Source organism: Vulpes vulpes, chromosome 5 (assembly GCF_048418805.1).
Source record: "Vulpes vulpes isolate BD-2025 chromosome 5, VulVul3, whole genome shotgun sequence".
NCBI lineage: Eukaryota > Metazoa > Chordata > Mammalia > Carnivora > Canidae > Vulpes > Vulpes vulpes.
The window spans coordinates 125,934,801-125,955,754 of NC_132784.1; the positions used below are offsets into that span (position 1 = coordinate 125,934,801).

The 20,954-nt window shown below is 46.3% G+C and overlaps 1 protein-coding gene and 1 long non-coding RNA gene across 9 annotated transcripts in view; one reads left to right on the forward strand and one right to left on the reverse strand.

Moving 5' to 3' along the window:
• Nucleotides 1-20,954, reverse strand: part of ATXN7L1 (ataxin 7 like 1) — a 241,330-nt gene that overhangs the window by 100,700 nt on the left and 119,676 nt on the right. The window lies entirely within an intron of this gene.
• LOC140599105 (uncharacterized) lies at nucleotides 11,321-16,614 on the forward strand. Its single transcript, XR_012001843.1, has 2 exons — nucleotides 11,321-12,299; nucleotides 13,045-16,614. It is a non-coding gene; the product is annotated as an uncharacterized lncRNA (long non-coding RNA).

The following is a 20,954-nucleotide window of genomic DNA, read 5'->3' on the forward strand; positions in this document are numbered from 1 at the left end:
CGGATATATATATGAGGATATAAATGCAAAAAAAAAAAAAAACAAGTGAGCACAGACATAGCCCAGATGTACAGCAGTGTTCACCACTAGTCGGGGAACTGGGCTTGGGGCAGTTTTAAAGTAGTATTAAGTAGTTAACTTTAAATTATAATGAATGTAATAGTTGTGTAATCTGAGAATTACTTTCTTTCTTCCTTTTTTTTTTTTTTAAAACCAAGGCAGGGCAGCCCGGGTGGCTCAGCGGTTTAGCGGGTGGCTCAGAGGTTTAGCATCACCTTCAGCCCAGAGCGTGATCCTGGAGACCCAGGATCAAGTCCCACGTCAGGCTCCCTGCATGGAGCCTGCTTCTCCCTCTGCCTGTGTCTCGGCCTCTCTCTCTCTTTCTGTGTCTCTCATGAATAAATAAATAAAATATTAAAAAAAAAAAACAAGGCAATGAAAAAAAGTATGACTGTACCACTTTGTGTCTTATGGTAGCTTTTCTCTGTGAATTTATTATCCTAACTAGAGATGAAATGTGAAAAATGTGTAAAAAAAATGTCCCCAGGGGCACCTGGCTGGCTCAGTCAGTATAGCATGCAACTCTCTCTCTCTTTTAAAAGATTTTATTTATTTATCCATGAGAGATACACAGGAGACACAGAGACATACATAGAGGGAGAAGCAGGCTCCCTGTGGGGAGTCTGATGCAGGACTCGATCCCAGGATCCCGGCATCATGACCTGAGCTAAAGGCAAATGTTCAACCACTGAGCCACCCAGGTGTCCCCCTGTCTCTCTTTTTAAAAATAATTTACCTACTGATTGAGTAATCTCTACTCTCAACATGGGTCTCAAACTCATGAGCCTGAAATCAAGAGTCACGTGCTTTCCTGACTAGAGCCAGCCAGGTACCCTGAGCAAACAACGCTTGATCTTGGGGTCGTAAGTTTGAGCCCTGCGTTGGGTATAGAGATTACTTAAAAAAATTAAATATTAAAAAAAAGTGTCCTTTTAGAGGTCCCTGGCTGGCTCAGTTGGTAGAGCATGTGACTCTTGATCTTGGGGTTACAAGCTCAAGCCCCACATCGGGCATAGAGCTTATTTAAAAAAAAAAAAGGCAAAAAACTTTTCCCTTTAGATCTAAGGAAGGAATGCAGAAGGCAACAAGAGAATCTAACTGTATTACAAATGTAAGAAACTAGCTTGCTGAAGAGGGCTGGGGAAATGTGTTGACCTAAGTAACCTTCAAAATGAGTGGGGTCTATAAGACTAAAGGCAAAATAAAGTGCACATAAGCACGGTATTCTAGTAGATAAGGTTGTTTCCCACGGGACACTGGTTAAGTTCTGACACCGCTGCCAATGCAGACTGGAATTGAACAATGAAATGGACAGCATATGGTGGAAGCCAGGTTTTCTGCTGTTGGAGTGGAAATTAACAGATACGCTAGAATGATCCATGTGGAAACAGGTATGAGTTGGAGACATCAGCATGAACTCTTGTTTACCTTCCTATAGGTTCAGATCGTTATCTACAGAAATATTATATATATATATATATATATATATATATATATTATACATATATGTTAGTACATGCACATATTTTCTTGCTCTGTCAGCTGAAGAGCCTGGAAGCAACAACATTCCAGTAGCAGTGAGCACACCTTGTGCCCAGATCTTGCTTTCTTTTTCATTTCTTTTTTTTTTTTCTTTTAAAAACTTGCTTTATTTTTTTAAAAGATTTTATTATTTCTTTATTTATTCATGAGAGACACAGAGGGAGCGAGGCAGAGACACAGGTAGAGGGAGAAGCAGGCTCCATGAAGGGAACCCGCCCGACGTGGGACTCGATCCCAGTTTTCAGGATCAGGCCCGGGCTAAAGGCGGTGCTAAACCACTGAGCCACCCGGGCTGCCCTCATTTCTTTACTTTTCTTGATTTTTTTCTTTTTTTTTCTTTTTTAAGATTTTATTTATTTATTCATGAGAGACAGAGAGACAGAGAGAGGGGCAGAGACACAGGCAGAGGGAGAAGCAGGCTCCATGCTGGGAGCCTGACACGGGACTTGATCCCGGGACTCCAGGATTGCACCCTGGACCAAAGGCAGGTGCCAAACTGCTGAGCCACCTAGGGATCTCCCTCTTTTTTTTTTTTTTTTTTTTTAAGATTTATTTATTTAAGAGAGAGAGAGGGCATGTGCAGGGAGTGGGGTCAGAGGGAAAGAGAGAATCTCAAGCAGACTCCCTGCTGAGCACAGAACCCGACACAGGGCTTGATCTCATGACCCTGAGATCATGACTTGAGACAAAATCCATAGTTGGTCACTTAATCTATTAAGCCACTCAGGCGCCCCCAGATCTTGGTTTTTAATACCATTCTTTAGTAGAAGAAACCAGGACTCCTAGGGGAAATGGTTGATTGTTGACAGGGGCAAGATACACAAGATGAGCCTGTAGTGTCTGGCAGTGCCAAAAGCTAAGAAATAGCTCACGCCCTGCGAAACCCCCAAACCCTTACAATGATGAGTATATGTCAAAAGAAGAAAGGAGTCAAGGGAGAGAGCTTCCAATGGCCAAAACTGGAAACAATTTGAGCAAAAATAATTAACAAAGTAGTAGTGGATTGGAGCCCCAATATGAGTCCATAGTGATGTAAATAAGTGATAGAATAATAAATAAATGGGGAAGAAGAAAGAGATTTCCCTTTCAAAAGAATTCCAAATAATATGTGTAGACACTCCAACCTTAAGGAGGCAGAGCGTAACTCCCCACTTCATGAGTGTGGGCTGTGCGTAGTGACTTCCTTCCAAAGATAACAAGATTGGAGAAGGTGGGGGAGTAACTTTACAGGAGAGGACCCTGACCAGTGCTACCTCAGCCTGGTGATCCAGGCTGACACCAACAGTGACAAATCACCCTGATAGTACATTACCCTTGACACGATGTGATGAAATGGCCTGTGGTCTTTACCCCCAAGCTCATAACCCAAGTCTAATTATGAGAAAAAAACCAATCAGACAAATTTCAGCAGAGTGGCTTCCTACAAACGACCTGACCAGTACTCATCAAAACTGTCAGGGTCACAAAAAAACCAGAAAAGTCTGAGAAAGGGTCACAGCCAAGACAAGCTTTTTTTTTTTTTTTTTAATTTTTTTTTTTTTTAATTTTTTTTTTTTTTTTTTTAGCCAAGACAAGCTTAAGGAGATGTGACAACTAAACATAATGTGGTATCCCAGACCAGATTCTGGAATGCAAAGAGAGGGAGAGTGCAGGAAATCTGAATAAACCATGGACTTTAGTTAATAATAATGTATCAATATTGGTTCAATAATTATAACAAAGGAATCATACATGCTACATATTAATGTGAGATGTAATCACAGGGGAAGCTGGGTGTGGGGTATGTGGGAACTCTGTATTATTTTCTTAATATTTCTGTAAATCTAAAAGTGTTCTAAAAAATAAGGTCTATTTCTTTTCTTTCCTTTTCTTTTTTTTGAGAGAGAGAGCGAGAGCGACTGAGTGGGGAGGCGCAGAGGGAGGGGAGGGAAAGAGAATCTCAAGCAGGCCTTGCACAGAGCCTGATGTGAGGCTTGATTTCACAACCATGGAGTTGCTTCCGGGCTCTCTCATTTGACAGAACAAGAAAATACGTGCATGTACTAACTCATGGATATAATACATACCTAGAATTGAAATCAAGAGATGGATGCTTAAACGCCCTGAGCCATATAGGTGCCCTAAAAAATAAAATCTATTAAAAAAGTATCCTTTTAACTTATACAGTATTTCCTATTCCTTCAAAAAAAAAAAAAAAAAAAAAAGAGCCACCCAAAATTGAAGTATAGATTTCAGATTTACAGGGTTCCCTGGGTGGCTCAGCGGTTTAGTGCCTGCTTTTGGCCCAGGGTGTGATCCCGGAGTCCTGGGATCGGGTCCCGCATTGAGCTCCCTGCATGGAGCCTGCTTCTCCCTCTGCCTGTGTCTCTCATGAGTAAATAAATAAAATCTTAAAAAAAGAAAGATTTCAGATTTACAAGGATGGATCATGGACTTTTTTCCTTGAGAGAGATTTCAGGATGAAGGGGTCAACTGCTTGAGTATAGCTGGGATGAGTTTATAGTCTGATTTACTGCATGGGGCAGTTGGCTATCTAGGTCCTGCAACTCCCAGTGATGGCAGCTGAGGCCATGGCAAGTCAAGCGTGCAGAGGCCCAGACAGGCATTTGCAGGTCAATACCAAGCCAACAGGAGCCTAAGTTGGGTGGGGCAGGGTCATCATCCACATTGTGTGTAACTTACGGTTTACCCTGTCGGCTCCCAGACTCATCCCACTAGCTGCTGGTTTTGAGGTGGGCAGTAGCTGGTGAGAGCCAGAGCCTGGGGAGATTCCAGCACTCTTCTGTTCAAAATCCTCTAATCTCCTGTGACTATCTGTTTCATTCACCCCCCTCCCATCAACTGGGTTCCTGGCTGTTCCTCAAACCCACCAAGCATGCTCCTGCCTCAGGGCCTTTGCACCTGCTGTTCTGCCCGGAGTGCTCTACCTTTGGAAAAATTCATGACTTATCCTCACCACATCTTTGGGGTCTCTGCTCAAATGTCACAGTATCAGAAAGGCCTTTGTGGCTAAAATAGCAACCTCTGCATCATCACTTTGTTCCTCTTCCCAGCTGAATTTTTTCTTTCTCCGTACTAACATGCTGCCTAGTTAGTGGCTTATTGTCTGTTATCTCCAAATAGAAGGTGATTTCTGTGAGAATGCAGATCACGTTTTTCTGTTCACTGTTCATTATCAATAACTAGACTAGAACTTAGTACTTAGCAGGCATTCCGTAATATCTTTGGAATGAATACACGAATGCATGGGAGATTTTTTACACTGCAGTATGGTGAATGATAAGTGTTGACAAATAATAAGAGTTACACTCACATTTATTTCTCAGTCCCTTCGATTCTTTACAGTTCAAAAAGTTACCTTCTCCACAAGCTCTTGTCTTTGTACAAAAGTATGTGTATATGTAAGTGGATTATTCATTCAGCAAATATTTAGTTAGTGGGTACTACATGCCAAAGTACTGTGGCAGGTACCAAGTCTACAAAGGTGATTAAAACTCACTTTCCAACAACTGGGAGTTCCTTTCTTCCATCCATCCATCCATCCATCCATCCACCCATCCATCCATTCTTCCATCTATCCATCTACCATCTGATCCTTTTGAGGTCCTGGTAAGTGCCAGACACTGCATGCTTTTTTTTTTTTTTTTAAAAGATTTTATTTATTTAAGAGAGAGAGAGAGAGAGAGAGAGAGAGAGAGAGAACGAGTGGGGGGAGGGGCAGAGGGGAAGGGAGAAGCAGGCTCCGGGCTGAGCAGTGGGTCCGATGTGGGGCTTGTGGGGCTCCATCTCAGGACCCCGGGATCATGACCTGAACCAAAGGCAGACCCTTAACGACTGAGCCCCCCAAGCGCCCCCAGACACTGCATGTTTAAGTAGCATTTGGTATATCCCTTTGTCTTTCTCTTTAATGGCAGAGAACTGAAGGATTCAGTTGTAGCTCTGCTGCTTATTTTTGGACCCCCAAATCATTAAGCTCTGAGAATTAGTTTCCTCATCCGTAAACAAGGGTTTGAGACCCCTGGACAGCCTGCCACACAGTGCTGCTGGAAGCATCAAAGGACATAACCCCCAAATAAACGTGCTTTTGATACTGTGAAGTCCTAAACACATGTGCGGGGTTCTCAAGCAGCAAATGCTAAAAACAAAAACAAAACCCAAACCCATAGACAGACAGACAAATAGAACAAAACAAAAACCCAAACTCCATCTTTTGCTCAGCCGGCTTCTCATGGGCCTCAGAGCCCGAGGCAGCTGGCGCTTCTGGCGGGGCCAATCTGCTATCACTCAAAGATTCTACGGTTGGACAAAAATCAGGACAGGCAGCCCAATTCCTGTCAAGGTAATCCTTTGCAGATTAAGTAGACCATCAATAATCTTTGGTTAACATTTGATTCAAGCATGCACCAGCTCTTCCCACCCCGGCCTCTCCTCCAGCTGAGGGTCTGTTGGCTATTGTGTACTGTTCTAAAGCTTTCACAGCCCTCAGAGTCTCCTTTTCTATTTTTTAAAAACCTTGACTTGGCTCGCCCTGGAGTTTCTTATAAGATGGGGCTTGCTGGTAAATGAAAGTGATTCCTGAATGTTGACATATAAACATCATTGACCAGGCTAGGCCCGTCTTCAAAGAGAAGATATTGTAAGTCTTCCAAAGTTTAATCAAACTGAATAATTGGGGGCGCGGAGGAGGGAAGAAGGGGAGAGAGAAGAAGAGAATGTGAGACAAAGCAAGAAGGTGATGGAGCGAGTGGACAGAGAATATCCTTCCTAGAGGATATTGGATTGGATTTCTCCATAAGCTCCAGCATTTTCTCGCCTTTATATTTATGCTCTCACTGCCCGATGGGGTGCATGAAATTGTCAGCATTAACTGGAAAGGTGGAGGCTTTCAGACAGAGCTGGCAAATGTATTCTATGGGAACAAAGATCCATCCCCCTTCTGTGTGTTGTCCCCTCTAAGGGCTAAATACGGTTGCAAATTCAATACCTAGAAGGAATCCCCCCACTCCACCCAGCCGGCCTCTTTTGTTCTAGATCCCCATGTCCAGGGCTACGTAGTACCATCTATCATAGTATGGATGGTATCTGCACCACAGGCCCGGCCAACAGCCTGAGAAGCTTGCCTGCACTGAGACACTGGTCCCTTTCTCGGGACGTCCCCCCATGTATTTCAGGGTCCAGACTCTTCCATCGGTTATGTGCTGACAGGAGCTCGTCCCTACCAACATGCTGACTCTCCCTGTCTTCTTTTCTTTTCTCCTATGGACACACTTCAAACGTTCCCCAGAGGAGAAAAGAACATGAGACGCGTCCGTACCCACCACCCGGTTGCGACAATTAATATTTTGCCATTCCTATTTTATCTGTTCCCACCCCGACTGTTCCTTTTAGGGACTCTCACAAAGCGAACACCAGACATTGTACAGCTTTGCCACCGTTCCTTGGAATTTCCCCTTTGTTCTCGCACTTCGTTTAATGATGCAGTGACTCTGAGAACCTGGTGAGATTTCCTGCTGGTTCTTTTACTCGGATGGAGGTGGGGTGGTGCACACAGGAATAGGGTTTGCGTCTCTCCTATGCTAATTAACCAAACCCAAGCCACCAATTTATTCATTTTTTTTTATATTGCCTTACAGTAAAAACTGTTCAAGTTGCCTTATTATTATTTAATGAAACAAGGGATGGAAAGTAGATTTACACCTAATGCTGGGACTGTAGACAGATATAAAACTAATATCCTCACCTTGAGTTCTGAGGATGATGGATGGTGGGAAGGGATTCTAGGACCCCTGGTCAGGGATGGATCTAGGACATCCCTCCTCTATGGAGCCGACAGGACTGTCTGATGAGGCTTCGGCCTGGGTGGTCCAGGCTGGTGCCGGCCAAACATAGGAACCAGGGAATGGATGCAGAAGGAGAAGCCTGACACATGGATTGACTGTGTGCACACAGTGAATTAATGATTTATGTAACTGCTTACCACGTGTGCTTAATTACCTTGCAGCATGATAACGAACAGGTCTATCATTAAAATCCCATTGGATTCCAGAGATGAAAACTCTCTGTGGGCTTTCCTGGCCCTCCTTTTGCAGTGGGTAAGGGTGCTGGCTCAGAACTGACCAATAAAAGTGGCCTTGTTGCTGGCTAGGTATTTGGCCTCTCAAGATACTTCCCTTGAGGCCTGGAGCTTTGAGGAGTCCTTTAACCTCCGATGGGAGGGTTGGCAGGTCTATAGCCAATCGCTGCCTCTTCCAGCTCTGATCATGCCAAAGTTTGGCTAAAAGTCTCTCCTCCAACTGCTTCTGTTGTGCTGGCATGGTTTGGAACCACAAACCAGGCTTGCGGAGTTATGTAATTTCCAGTTCCCTTAAAGCAGTGGTGCTGGGGAGCTTGAAAAGCACATCCATGGCCTGGAGCTTCCCAGGCTAATGAGCTCAGGATCTCTGGGAGTGGCCCTGGCGTTCCCCAGTGATTCCTGGGGGAGAGCCTGCCGCTGTAGAGAGAGTGCTTTGGTGCACCCCGGTTCTTGCTTTCTTCCCCATCTTTCTTTGTTAGGGTCATCTTTTGCCTCAAAGCTTTTGAGATAGAAGAGACACGTGCTTTTAGGTTGAAACACTGAGGTCATGCTGGTTTCATGAAACGAATTGAGGGAAATTTTCATCTTATTCTATGACCTGAAATAGTTTGAATAACAAAGATGATACCTGGTTTTTGAAGAGTAGATACTATCCAGTTATAAGACCATGAAGGCCTTTGAGAAAGGGCCTCTTTAATAAACTTTCTAAAGTATTCTACGGTTATTGGTCAATTCAGGTGTTCTACCTCTTTGGGGGCTATTTTGATAAATTATATTTTGCTAGGAAATTCTCCATTTCCTCTAGATTTTCAAATTTGTTGCCATAGATGTTCACATACAGTGCTTTTATAATTCTTTTGCTCCTTTCCCAATTGGTAATTACATTTTCTTTCTCACCCTTAACTGCAGACCATAAGCTTTTCAGATTTCCTCCTATTATTCCTATATTCCTTCTTATTATTATTGTAATAATAACAGCTACTGCTTACTGATCACTGACCATGTGCTAGGCATAGGGTGATAACTGCTGTCTTGTACTAGCTCATTTAACCCTCATGACCATTCAGTGACATAGGTACTCTTATGATCCTCATATTACAGACAAATTCCTTGCTTCTAGGTGCCCAGAGCAGTTAAGGTACTTGCCAGTAGCTCTCTATGCTGCTTATTGACCTGTGTGCATGACCTTAGACATCACCTACCATTTGAGTCTAGGGTTAAGAATTAAGGGGGAGAGGAAAGGATTAACAATAGCATTCCTGCTCGAAGCTCATAACTAGAGTGGATAATCTAAGAGTTGTGTGGCTGGGAGGTGACAAGATTTTACCAGCAGAGATTGGCCTAAAGCTCAGGGTCCTGAGTTCCAGTGCTGAGATGGATTTCATGCTTTGTGACTCTTTCCATGACCTGGCTCAAGGCCACTTAATTGCCTTGAGTGTTCTCTTGCATTCGACTCTTGATCTCTGGGTTGTGAGTTCAGGCCCCACATTGGATGTAGAGATTACTTAAAAACAAAATCTTAAAACACAAACAAACAAAAAGGGCTCCCCAGACTGGCCCTCTCTTTGCTTCAAGAATAAAATCTGGACTTTTCAGTTTGGCCTTCCAGGATTCCTGCCACCTGGTATCAAGGGGCATTCGAAGCTCATGGCTATGGCTGCCTTCAGGCACCCAGACAGTGTCTGTCAATCTAAACTCCAGACTCTATATGTCCTTGTATGTCTGCCTCTGGACCTTTGCTCATGCTTTTCCCACCACCGTGAATGCTCTCTCTCTCCATCTCTGGATATCCAAGTGCGATGAATCCTTCAAGCTCTAGCATGTCATGATACTGTTGTCAATTCTCTCCTCCTATAACTAAATAATACCAGCACTTCATACAGCTTACCATGTGTACCAGCACTCTACATCTGTTAGGTCAACTAGCCTTCAGAACAATCCTACGAATTATGTACTTTTCTTCTTTCTTTCTTTCTTTCTTTCTTTCTTTTCTTTTCTTTTTAAAGATTTTATTTATTTGTTTGAGAGTGTGAGAGAGACCATGAGCAGGGGGGAGGGGCAGAGGGAGAGGGAGGAGCAGACTCCCCACTGAGCTGGGAGCCAATGTGGGACTTGATCCTCATGACCTGAGCTGAAGGCAGGCGCTTAACTGACTGAGCCACCCAGGTGCCCAAATTATGTACTATTCTTGTCCCTATTTTATAATTGGGGAAACTGAGGCTCAGTAATTTGTCCAAGGCTACGTGGCTAGTAGCAGAGTTGGGATTCAAAGGCAATCTGGCTCCACACTCTTAACCCCTACGCACAGTACCTGTGACTCTCTGCAGGCATGAGTTATAGTGACTTTACACTTGTCATACCATCCCTATAGGACAGCAAGCTCCTCCAGGAAGGGCTACGGGTATGGTTCTGGTATACATTGTACCTACTTAGTAATGAGGTGTCTGGCTGGCTCAGTCGATATGACATGTGACTTTGGATGTTGGGGTTGTGGGTTCAAGCCCCACGTTGGGCATAAAGATGACTTAAAAAGGAAATGACTTAAGTAGATGTGCCATAAGTATTTGCACAGCCAGAGAAGAACACAGTACTCAGTAGATGGGTTGAGGAGGGCATGGGTGAAGAATTTGGAACCAAGGTCCCTAGGGTCAAGATACTTTTATTTTATTTTTTTTAAAGATTTATTTATTTATGGTAGACATAGAGAGAGAGGCAGAGACACAGGAGGAGGGAGAAGCAGGCTCCATGCCGGGAGCCCGACGTGGGACTCGATTCTGGGACTCCAGGATCGCACCCTGGGCCAAAGGCAGGCGCTAAACCGCTGAGCCACCCAGGGATTCCCTCAAGATACTTTTAAAGTGTGGGAAGGGAGGCCAACTTTTATAAATGATACAGTGAAAAATCTCTGCTGAAGAGGAAGTAAATACAAATCCAGTGAGTACAAATGGAGGTAGGCAAGGGAGATGCCAGCAGAGGAGTGGATGCCTGAAAACTTAGGGACTCGGACCATTTCTTAAGGACTTGCTGCACAAAGTGTGGTCCCTGGACCAGCAAGGACGGAGCCTGTTTTGAAATGCAGAATCCTAGACCCCACCCCAGACCATGGAAGCAGAATCTGCATCTTTTTTCATGATGATATAGAACTTTATTTATTTTTTTTTGAGAGAGAGAGAGAGAACTTGCTTATACATGTGGTGGGGTGGGCAGAGGGAGAGGGAGAGAATCTTAAGCAGGCTCCAAACCCGGCGTGGAGCCTGATGCAGGGCTCGATCTCACAATCACAACCCTGAGATGGTGACCCAGACTGAAATCAAGAGTTGAATGCTTAGCCAACCGAACTACTCGGGTGCCACAGAACCTGCATTTTAACAAGACCCTCTTAGGAGTCATATGCACACTAAGATTGGTAAAAGGCTCCCATAAGGCCAGACATTTAGGCTTACCCCCTAGAGGCTGTAACTTAATTGGTTTGGGGTGGGGCCAGGGCCTCCATATTAAAAAAACCATTTTCCAGGTAACTCTACCATGTATGCCAGGTTAGGCCTTCCCTAGAGATTTGTGGAATAAAAAGATGGGGAGGGCAGGGGCGGAGAATCCCAGCCCCGCCACTAATGAGCTGTGTGACTTTGGGCACGGCAGTTGATGTCAAATGAAGAAAGCAGATTAGATCAGTGGTTCATGAAACTCAGAATCAGAAAATACACATTCTTAGGTCAAATCAATTTTAATTCCTGGGTCTGGGCCTGAGGAGTTTAGCAATGACTTCAGATGCCATGGGCACTCATATGCTTCTAGACCAGGGGAGATCCATAGATCATTTAGAATAGCGGTTCTCAACGCTGGAAACATCAGAATTACCTGGAGAGCTCTCGAAAAGGACCAGTACCAAGACCCTACTCCCAGACATGTTAGGCCTGAAACCCAAAGTTCTCCCAAGTGATTAGTGATTTTCTAGCATGATGGAAAACCACTGACCCAAGAGTCAGTTAAAGATATGGAGGTCACAGAGCACAATGTGGGCTTCTGAGGTCCTTTAATTTCTTTGAGGTTTCCTATTTGTGAAATGAGGATTACAATACCCATTCTAGCAGCCCGTGGTGAGGATTAAATATGATAAAGTCACATATACCTTTGACCTTAGTCAAAAGTCACTTCACTGTGAATCCAACTTCCTCGGTGGACTAATGAGAACACTAAGCCCCAGAAAGGCAGGTCCAAGTTCACAGAGCTAGCTGAACAGCAGCAGAACAGACATGACTCTTTGCTCCAAATGCTAATTCCATCACCCTGTGTGGCCTCCTCTGGATACAGGAAAAGAGCCCAGAAAAAACGCAAACGACCCCAGATGGCCACACTGAACTTCGGCCAGAGCAATGGGCCAATGGAGAGTTGCTCACACAAAGTTAAGCCTTAGTTTTCTTCACCCAAGAACCAGGTCACACCCCATTCCCCCTCCGCCCCCCACAACCTTGTACAGGCTTGGCTTTCAACATGCTGCTGACGGTGTTTGATTCTGACCCATTTGAGCTTGATGTTCTTTTCTGATCACAGTGTCAGGAATGAAATAAACGCCTCCCTGGGGACAAGGGAGTGGGAGAATGATTTCTCACCCACCATGTGGAAGGTGAGTGGGAACGGGAGGTGAGGGCTGAGGGATGGGCCAGGTGGCAGCCGGTTTCAGCAAGTCCAATGTGAGGGCTTGAGAGACTATGAGTACTAGGGATTGAATTGGGTTCCACTAAAAGATGTGGAGGCCTAACCCTCCCATACCTGTGAATAGGGTCTTTGCAGATGACCGAATTAAGACAAGATCAGGAATGTGGGCCCTAATGTAATAGGGTCGTGTCCTTAGCAAAGGGAATTGTGAGCATAGAGACAGATACACACAGGGAGAAAAGCACATGGGAAGATGGAGGCAGGGATTGCGATGATGCGTCTATAAGCCAAGGAAGGTCTCAGATGGCCTGTGAAGCACCAGAAGCTAGGGACAGGCATGGAGCAGCTTCTCTCCAGAGCCCTCAGAAAGAAGAGACCCTGCAGACACCTTGATCTCAGACGTCTAGCTTCTAGAGCGGTACAACAAGAAATTCCTGTTGTGGCCCTTTGTTACAGCAGCTCTATGAAACTGATACAGTGAGTGCCAGGTCCTTGCTCAAAGAACACGTTGTGGTGCATCAAGGCAAAGAGACCCACATGTCGTCGCTGAAGAACTAGAACTTCAGAGGAGTAGGAGTGTTCTGTCTCTCATGTGACTTACCCTACGGTGGGAGATGCCCTGCTTTATCTGATGCAAGGACCTAGCCTTGAAATGCAGCTTGTGTTCTTTTTATTTATTTATTTATTTATTTAATTTTTTATTTTTTTTTAAGATTTTATTTATTCACTATTCTTGAGAGACACAAAGAGAGGCAGAGACACAGGCAGAGGGAGAAGCAGGCCCCCTGCAGGGAGCCCACCGCAGGATCCCCAGGTCATGACCTGAGCCAACGGCAGACAACTCAACCGCTGAGCCACCAAGGCGTCCCAATGCAGCGTGTGTGCTAAGTTCAAGATTTACCAGCCTCTTTGTTGATATTCTCAAATAGGCCTGGATATGAGCAAAATCTAGGGGCAATTTTCTTATTGACCAGTACAGCAGGTGGAGAAAGCATTGGGGGTTGGGGTGTTAGACAGAGGGAGGAGAGAGAGAATCCTAGGGAGGCTCTATACTCAGCAAGGAGCCTGACACGGGGCTCAATCTCACGACCCCGAGATCATGACCTGAGCTGAAATCAAGAGTTGGTTGCTCAACCAACAGAGCCACCTAGGCACCCCAGGTAATAACTCTTCTATGGTTTGCTTCATACATGCCCAGTGCTCTTTTAAGTGCTTTATGGACATGAATTCATTTGATTTTTCTGAATTTTCACAACAGTCCTCTCAAGTAGGTACTTGGATCATAACCATTTTACAGATACAGAAACTGAGACAAACAGAGGTAGAAGAACTTCCCCAAGGCTGTGCAACTAGAGGTGTTAGAGCTGGAATGTGGACCTAGGCAATCTGGCTGGAGAGCCCATGCCCTTCACCACTACAGTAACGGCTACCACTGCTCCAGGGCTTACCCGGAGGAAGTGTTAGTCTAAATACTTATATTCTTTTTTAAAAGTTTATTTTATTTATTAAAGATTTTTAAAATTTATTTGATATTAAGTGAGAGAGAGAGAGAGAGCTCACATGAGCAGGGGAAGGGGCAGAGGCAGACAGAGAAGCAGGCTCTTCACTGAGCAGAGAGCCAGAGGGGGGACTCGATCCCAGGGCCTTGAGATCATGATCTGAGCCAAAGGCTGAGCCACCCAGGTGCCCTAAATACTTACATTCTTAATCCACTTCACATTCACACCCGTTTATCTAAGCCCTGTTTAATTTTTTCATATTCACACTTCCAGGAAAGTCATTTCAACTTTGAATTTAAAAAGCGCCCCCCCCCCATTTTTCCATTACACACACACACACACACACACACACACACACACACACACACACAATATCCGGTCCCTCCTACAAAGCTGGTCACTGGCTGGCGATCCCACAGCTACCCCTAGTGGAGATCTTCCAGCGGCCAGGGGCTTGCCCATCCCCCTCTCAACGCACCACGCCCACCCCATCTTCCAGCCCTGGCCCTCCCGCTAACAAGATTGAGTGAATGCTTCTCTGGGGGAAAGCAAGACCTCCCAAGGCCAAGGTCATCACTTTCCAAACTAGGATTTGATGGGTCTTTTACTTTCCTGGCTGGAGGCACCTGGGACTTGGCCTCGCCATCTCGGTTTGTGATTCTGGTACAAAATAATCCCTCTTGCCTTTACGAAGGGAGTCCAAGAGGGCAAAGGAGGGAGCAGGAGGGCAACACGGAGGAGGAGATGTGAACGGACGGAAAACAAAGGAGGGAGAAGAGGACCAACCACGGATGATTGCACATCTGTGCAGGAACGGGGGGCTAGGGACCCAGCACACCCTTCCCACCGCCCGAAACCCCACGAGGCTGCGTAGCGGGGTGCGCAGAGCCCGGCTCCAATCCAGTATTCTCACTGCTGCCCCTGAAAGCTAGGGGGTGTCGGGGAGCAGCAGCCTGGGCCAGCTGTACTAGCAAGAAGTGGCTCCGCGGCTGAGCATCTGCACTGGGCCCAGGGCGTGACCCCGGGGTCCTGGGATCAAGTCCCGCATCCAGCTCCCTCCATGGAGCCTGCTTCTCCCCCTGCCTGTGTCTCTGCCTCTCTCTGTGTTTCTCATGAGTTAATAAATAACATCTAAAAAAAAAAAATAGAAGGGAGTCTTCTCTACGAGGACTCCGGTTGGGTGAGGAAGTGATGCCCTGGCATCCGTAAAGTCCACAAGGAGATTTCGCCAAGGTTCCACGCAGCCCCTCAGGGCGACGGGGTGCGGCCCGGCTCTGGGCCCCGGAGCTGCCGCAGGAGCTCAGGACGCAGCTGCCGCACAGCTTCTCTCCGAATTAGCCGGCGAGCCGCCCCGGTGCTTACTGGTTCCCTCCGAATCTGTCTGATAACTTAGGAGGAAATAGATCTTTCCGCCTCAGTAACAACAAAATTGGTCTTTGCATCTGTGAAAATTATGCTCTAGATGCCGGCAATCCTGAAACATTAATCAAGTATCAATCACTGACATGAGTGGAAAATAGAGCTGGAGGCTTTATTCAAGCCTTGTTGTGAGCAAAGCAGCGCAACGGCTGATGGTGGAGGACACCCTCTAACTGGTGTGAGATGGTAGCGTGCAGTGGAAAGAGCGGGGGCCTGACTCCACTCCCGACTGCACGAGCTCCCTGGGCCTCGGTTTCCCCATTTGTAAAATGAGGGAAGCACCGTGGGCCCTCGGGTCCCCCAGGGGCTGAGTGACAGGAGGCATGTTAGGTGCACACCCCATGCGGGCCCTGCACAGAAGCGATGACCTCCCCCCCAGGAAAGAGCCTTCCACCCCAAATACAAAACCTGAATCTAACCAGGAGGAAACATCCAGCAAACCAAACGGAGGGTCACCTTACAAGGTGAGAGCCTGCAGTCTGCAGGGGCCGAGGCCAGGAGCCAGGCAGAAGGACCCTCCCCCATTCAAGGAGGCGGCTGGGACAGGACAACTAAACCCGGCACGTAATCCCGGATTGTTACCTTTTTCTTGGCTCTTCGGGGAGGTTGGCAATATTTGAATAAGGTCTCTGTCAGTGACATTGGTTTCCTGATTTTGATCATCGTATTACAGTTACATAAGAGAGTCTCTTTGCTTTTAGGAAATACACTTTGAAACGTTCAAAGGACATGGTATTTGCAGCTTATTCTCGAACAGGTAAAAAAAAAAACCCTATAAACAACAATATATAAAAAACATGAAAATGTAAATACACACGTGTATATACAGAGGGGGGTTGAACTATTTTTGCAACGTTCCTTTGAGTCTGAAATCACCCTCCACCCCCTGAGAAAGCTGCTCCTCAGTCAGCCACGCTGCCCCTTCCACTCCGCGAAAGTCCCTGGAATGCAGTGTTTCACGTGGCTGGTGTACGGGGAGCTCTTTGGTCCTCCTCAGGCCACTGGACTCACAGGCAAATAACGCTACAGTGAGAAGGGTCCTTAGAGACGACCGAATTCACACCCTTCCAGGTGATGTGATGGGGAGCAGAGGGGCCTTCGGCTTGTCGTCGGACTGGGCCTGAGCTGGCCCTGGACTCTGGGTCCCGACCCCCTGCCCAATGCTCTTTCTTTGACTCCACACTGTGTGACCGCACAATGCATTCGGCTCCAAAGTTGTGACAGCTCTGACAGGACATCGATCCCTTCGGTCTCTGGGATAATTGGATGGGGAGCTTTCAAGAGGGGGCAGCGGCGCTGGCGTCCGCATCCTCTTCCTTTCCTGCAGAGGGACCCTGGCATAATAAACGGAGGGCTCTAATCTAATCTGTTCCCGGAGCTCCAAGTAACACCTATATGCTAATGAGTCTCAAATCTATTTCCCACCGCTGACCTCTGTCTGAGGTCCACATTCCCGTACCCAGCATCCAACCTTGACTGTGACATGTGCACATGTGGGCCTCCCATACGCGGGCCTCCCACATACTCATGCCCCCTTCTCACTGTTCTTCCCCCTGGAAGCTCCAGGCACCCCGTGCCTCCACTGCCACGGGAGCATGACCCGCCTGGCACGTCCCAGCCTCAGGGTCTTCCCCTGGCTGCTCTCTCTGCTCAGAGGCCCCGGCTCCACGTTCACGCAGGACCCAGCCTCAAGCCTCTTCCAACAGGCTTTCCTTGACTAGCTCACATGAAACAGCGCTCCCTGCCTTTCCCCACACTGACTTCCCTCACCTGTTTATGGTCTCTATCCCCCACTAAGCTCCTAGAGGCCAGGCACCTATTTGGTTTCCTTTGTATTCTGACCACTGAGTGGCCTCTATGAGGAGCTCGATACCTGTTTGTGAAGGTAATGAGTGAATGCACTGTTAGGTTAAAGAAGCAAGGAGCGGAGGAGTGTATATAACACACATCCATTTATCAAAAAAAAAAAAAAAAAAAGAAAAAGAACACATCCATGCTTGCCTAACTTTGGGAGGATTTAATAGCTCTGGCTTCTGGTGGGGGGCGTCAATGGGTAGCTGGGGGCAAGGGAGGAGGGATACTTGTCCATGTAGACCCTCTGGTACCTTTTGAATTTTTCAGTAGGTACGTATCTCACTGATTTGACGAATTAAGAATATATACGTATATCAAATCATTATGTTGTATACCTAAAGCAAATGCGATGTTATATGTCAACCATCTCTCAAAAAAAGGCCACGTGTAATTAAATCCACATTTCCTCCCTTAAAATGTTGTAAGGTACACTTCCACCAACATGAAAACACATGTGTTATGGATATAAAATTGTGATATACAGATTCCATATGTGCAGCACATAACTTTTCTTTCTCTCTCTCTCTCTCCCTCTCTCTTTTACCGTAAAACTGTTTGGTAAAGTTTATCATAGTTGAGGCTAAGAGACATGATATTTTATGCCTGTAGTCAGAATTTTCAGAAACAGCCCACACATGCAAAGCCCCCTAGAGACCTAAATAAAAAGTAACTGAAAGGAAGGCCGAGAAAGAAGAGACAAAGGCAAATTAGCTCTAAGGATTACTTGTGGCTACAGAAATAAAAATAAAAAAAATTTAAAAAGTATGCTCAACCCCAAGGCCCAGCCTGGGTGGGAGCCATGACTTTTCCAGGTCTGGTGGGGGTGTGTGTGTCTTGTGACTCCCTGTTGTGTCTGGTAACACCCAGGATATCCATGTCCTGATGAGACGTATCTGTGACAAGGGGCAAGGGGCAGTGCTGGAATACTGGACTCTGACACCTGGGACAGTGGCCCAGCTCTCTCTCCACCTGAGGGACTCTGGGCAAACTACCCACATGGCCTTAGCTGGTCTTGGGTCCCTTCACTGCAGCAAGGGGGTGCGAGGTTGGAGGACTCTTTCCAGCTCTAACATCTCGTAGTTCTGTTTTGGGTAGATGTTGTGTGTTGACCACACAAAAGGGCAGGCGCTATGCCTTTGAGATCCATGCAGACATGACCCCGAGGTCATGGGAATCCTTCTGCCGGACAGTGACCCAGCAGGGCGTCCTCCTGGCTACCTGAGCCTGAGCTTGGTGACTGAGCCAGAGAGCTGAGCTCTCCCTCCCACTTCCAGAGGATTCCTCATCAAGCTTGGGGCTTGGGGCTCTTGCGCCCTATGCCTCTGCCAACTTTTATTAGCCAAGTAAAGTGCTCTGGGGAGCTGCTACACATGATCTGAACAAAACAACCCAGAGCCAGGCGTTGACAGGGCTTCCTCTGTGTCCTCGGAGCTGGGCCCACCCCAGTGAGCAAGAAGGTCAGGTGGTTTCGAGAGCCAGCCAGGCAGGCTATTAAACTAAACTTCCCTTTCCTGCAAGATGTTGGCTAGGAAAAAAATCATGAAAAGCCCTGGGTTGGGGAGGGGAGCAGGCAGCGGGAGAGATAATTTGTGGACATCAATGCTCAAATTATTGCAGGAGGGGAAGGAAGGAAATGGCAGGAAAGCACGGGAACTGGCTTCTCACTGTGGAATGCCCCCACATTACTGTTTTCCTTTCTACAGTTGTCTTGCTATTTTAGACCCAGGCTAATGTCAAGATTGGTTTACATTCCCTCTGCACATGCCAGTGAACCGAGGGAGAGATGTTTGGGAGTGTGCGGGGCTCCAGAGGGAGTTCCCTGGGGGATCAGAGAGTTCTCTACAGATAGTCCTCAAAGTCGAGTTTAGGGTATTGGTACAGATGGCAGAGTATGAAAGGGTGAAATGAAAATACTCCAAGTCAGATAAGAATATGAAAAAAAGTCTACCTCTTAGAAGAAGTTGGATGATGCCTATGATTCGATTTTTTTTTTTTTAGGTTTTATTTATTTATGTAATTTCTACACCCGATGTGAGGCTCAAACTCACGACCCTGATATCAAGAGTTGCACACTGCTCTGACTGAGCCAGCCAGGCGCCCCTGGCTTGATTTTCTTTCTCCCTCCCTCCCTCCCTTTCTTTCTCTCTCTCTCTCTCTCTTTCTTTCTTTCTTTCTTTCTCTCTCTCTCTCTCTCTCTCTTTTAAAAAGATTTTATTTATTTATTCATGAGAGACACACAGAGAGAGAATCATAGGCAGAGGGAGGAGGCTCCCTTTGGGGAGCCTGATGCAGGACTGGATCCCAGGACCCCGGGATCACGACCTGAGCCGAAGATGGATGCTCAACCACTGAACCACCTAGGCGTCCCTGGTTTGATTTTCTTAACCAATGCATTTAAGCCTAATTCTGCCCTTATTTTGAAAGCTCAGGAGTTGTAGTCTTTGGAGGTGTCTTTTGGGCCTGGGGGTGGGTGGGGAGGAGGTGCACAGAACCGTCACACTCAGAAGAGGGCTATTAAAAGAGGCTGCAGAAACTCTGTCTCTGGGTATTAAAGCAGATATAAGACAGCATTTAGGCTGATGGATTTAAATTGAGGGGAGCTTCAGAATGCCTTTGGGGTAGGAGGACTGTTCTTTATTTCAAAAGCCCCAGAAACAATTGTAATTCAACCTGCTTCTCTAGTGTCGTCCCCATACCTGCTGCTCCCCAGGTCCAAGTGCCCCGTGGAGAACCACTGTTGGGCCTGTTCTGGACACTTACAGCCTGAAATGAATCAGCCTGTGAAGTTTCTCCCTGTATTATGACTCTAAAATCTTAACGTATCTATTTAACAGCTGTGCCTCATAGGAATCTCCTTGGCCTTCAAATGGGAGAACGGGGGCTTTACCTTTTTAAAAAAATCTATTTAAGAGCATTCCAGAACTGTATGTATAGACTGCAGGTACTTCAGGAAGAAGCACAGGTTGCGAAGTCTGTCTTAACACCAAAGGAAGGTCATGTCCCCATTTCCAGGGCCAGGGCCTGCAATCTGCTTTGTCATTCACCAGTTTGCATTTTAAACCATATGTTTTGTGAGCAGTTAAATGTGATGGGTAACATAATTTTATATTTACAATTGCAATGAAAAAAAAAAAGATGATATTTATTAGAGAGAGTACGATGCATGGGGGGGTGGGGGGGACAGATGGAAAGAGAGAAGCAGACCCCCTAGCTGAGCAGGGGGCGAGCAGGGGCTCAATCCTGGGACCCTGAGATCATGACCTGCGCCGGAGGCAGACGCTTAACCAAGGTGCTCCTTTACAATTGCACTTTTTATTATTTTAAAGATTGTATTTATTTATTCATGAGAGACACACACAGAGAGAGAGAGGCAGAGACACAGGCAGAGGGAGAAGCAGGCTCCACGCAGGGAGCCTAATGTGGGACTCTATCCTGGGACTCCAGGATCACACCCTGAGCAGAAGGCAGGTGCTAAACTGCTGAGCCACCGAGGGATCCCCTACAATTGCACTTTTTTAAATGTTATTTTTACCAATCACTTTCAAAATCTGTAAGCACCACCCCTCACCAACCACCCTGGCCTGCCACCAGATGCTGCTCCTCAAAAAAAAAAAAAAAAAAAAAAAAAAGCCGTAACTCTGAAAGTGGCTTTTCCTTTTCTTCAGTTTGCCATTCAAAGCTTTCCATGGTCTGGCTCCAGTATGATCTTCCAAACTGCCCCCTCTCGTTCTCCTTGTCACCCATGCACTGTTATGATAACTGCATAGGATTGTATCATTAGGATGTTAGATGCACCTTAACTATTCCCAAGTGCTGAATATCTTCTGCTCCTTCTCTCTGAATTTTGCCAG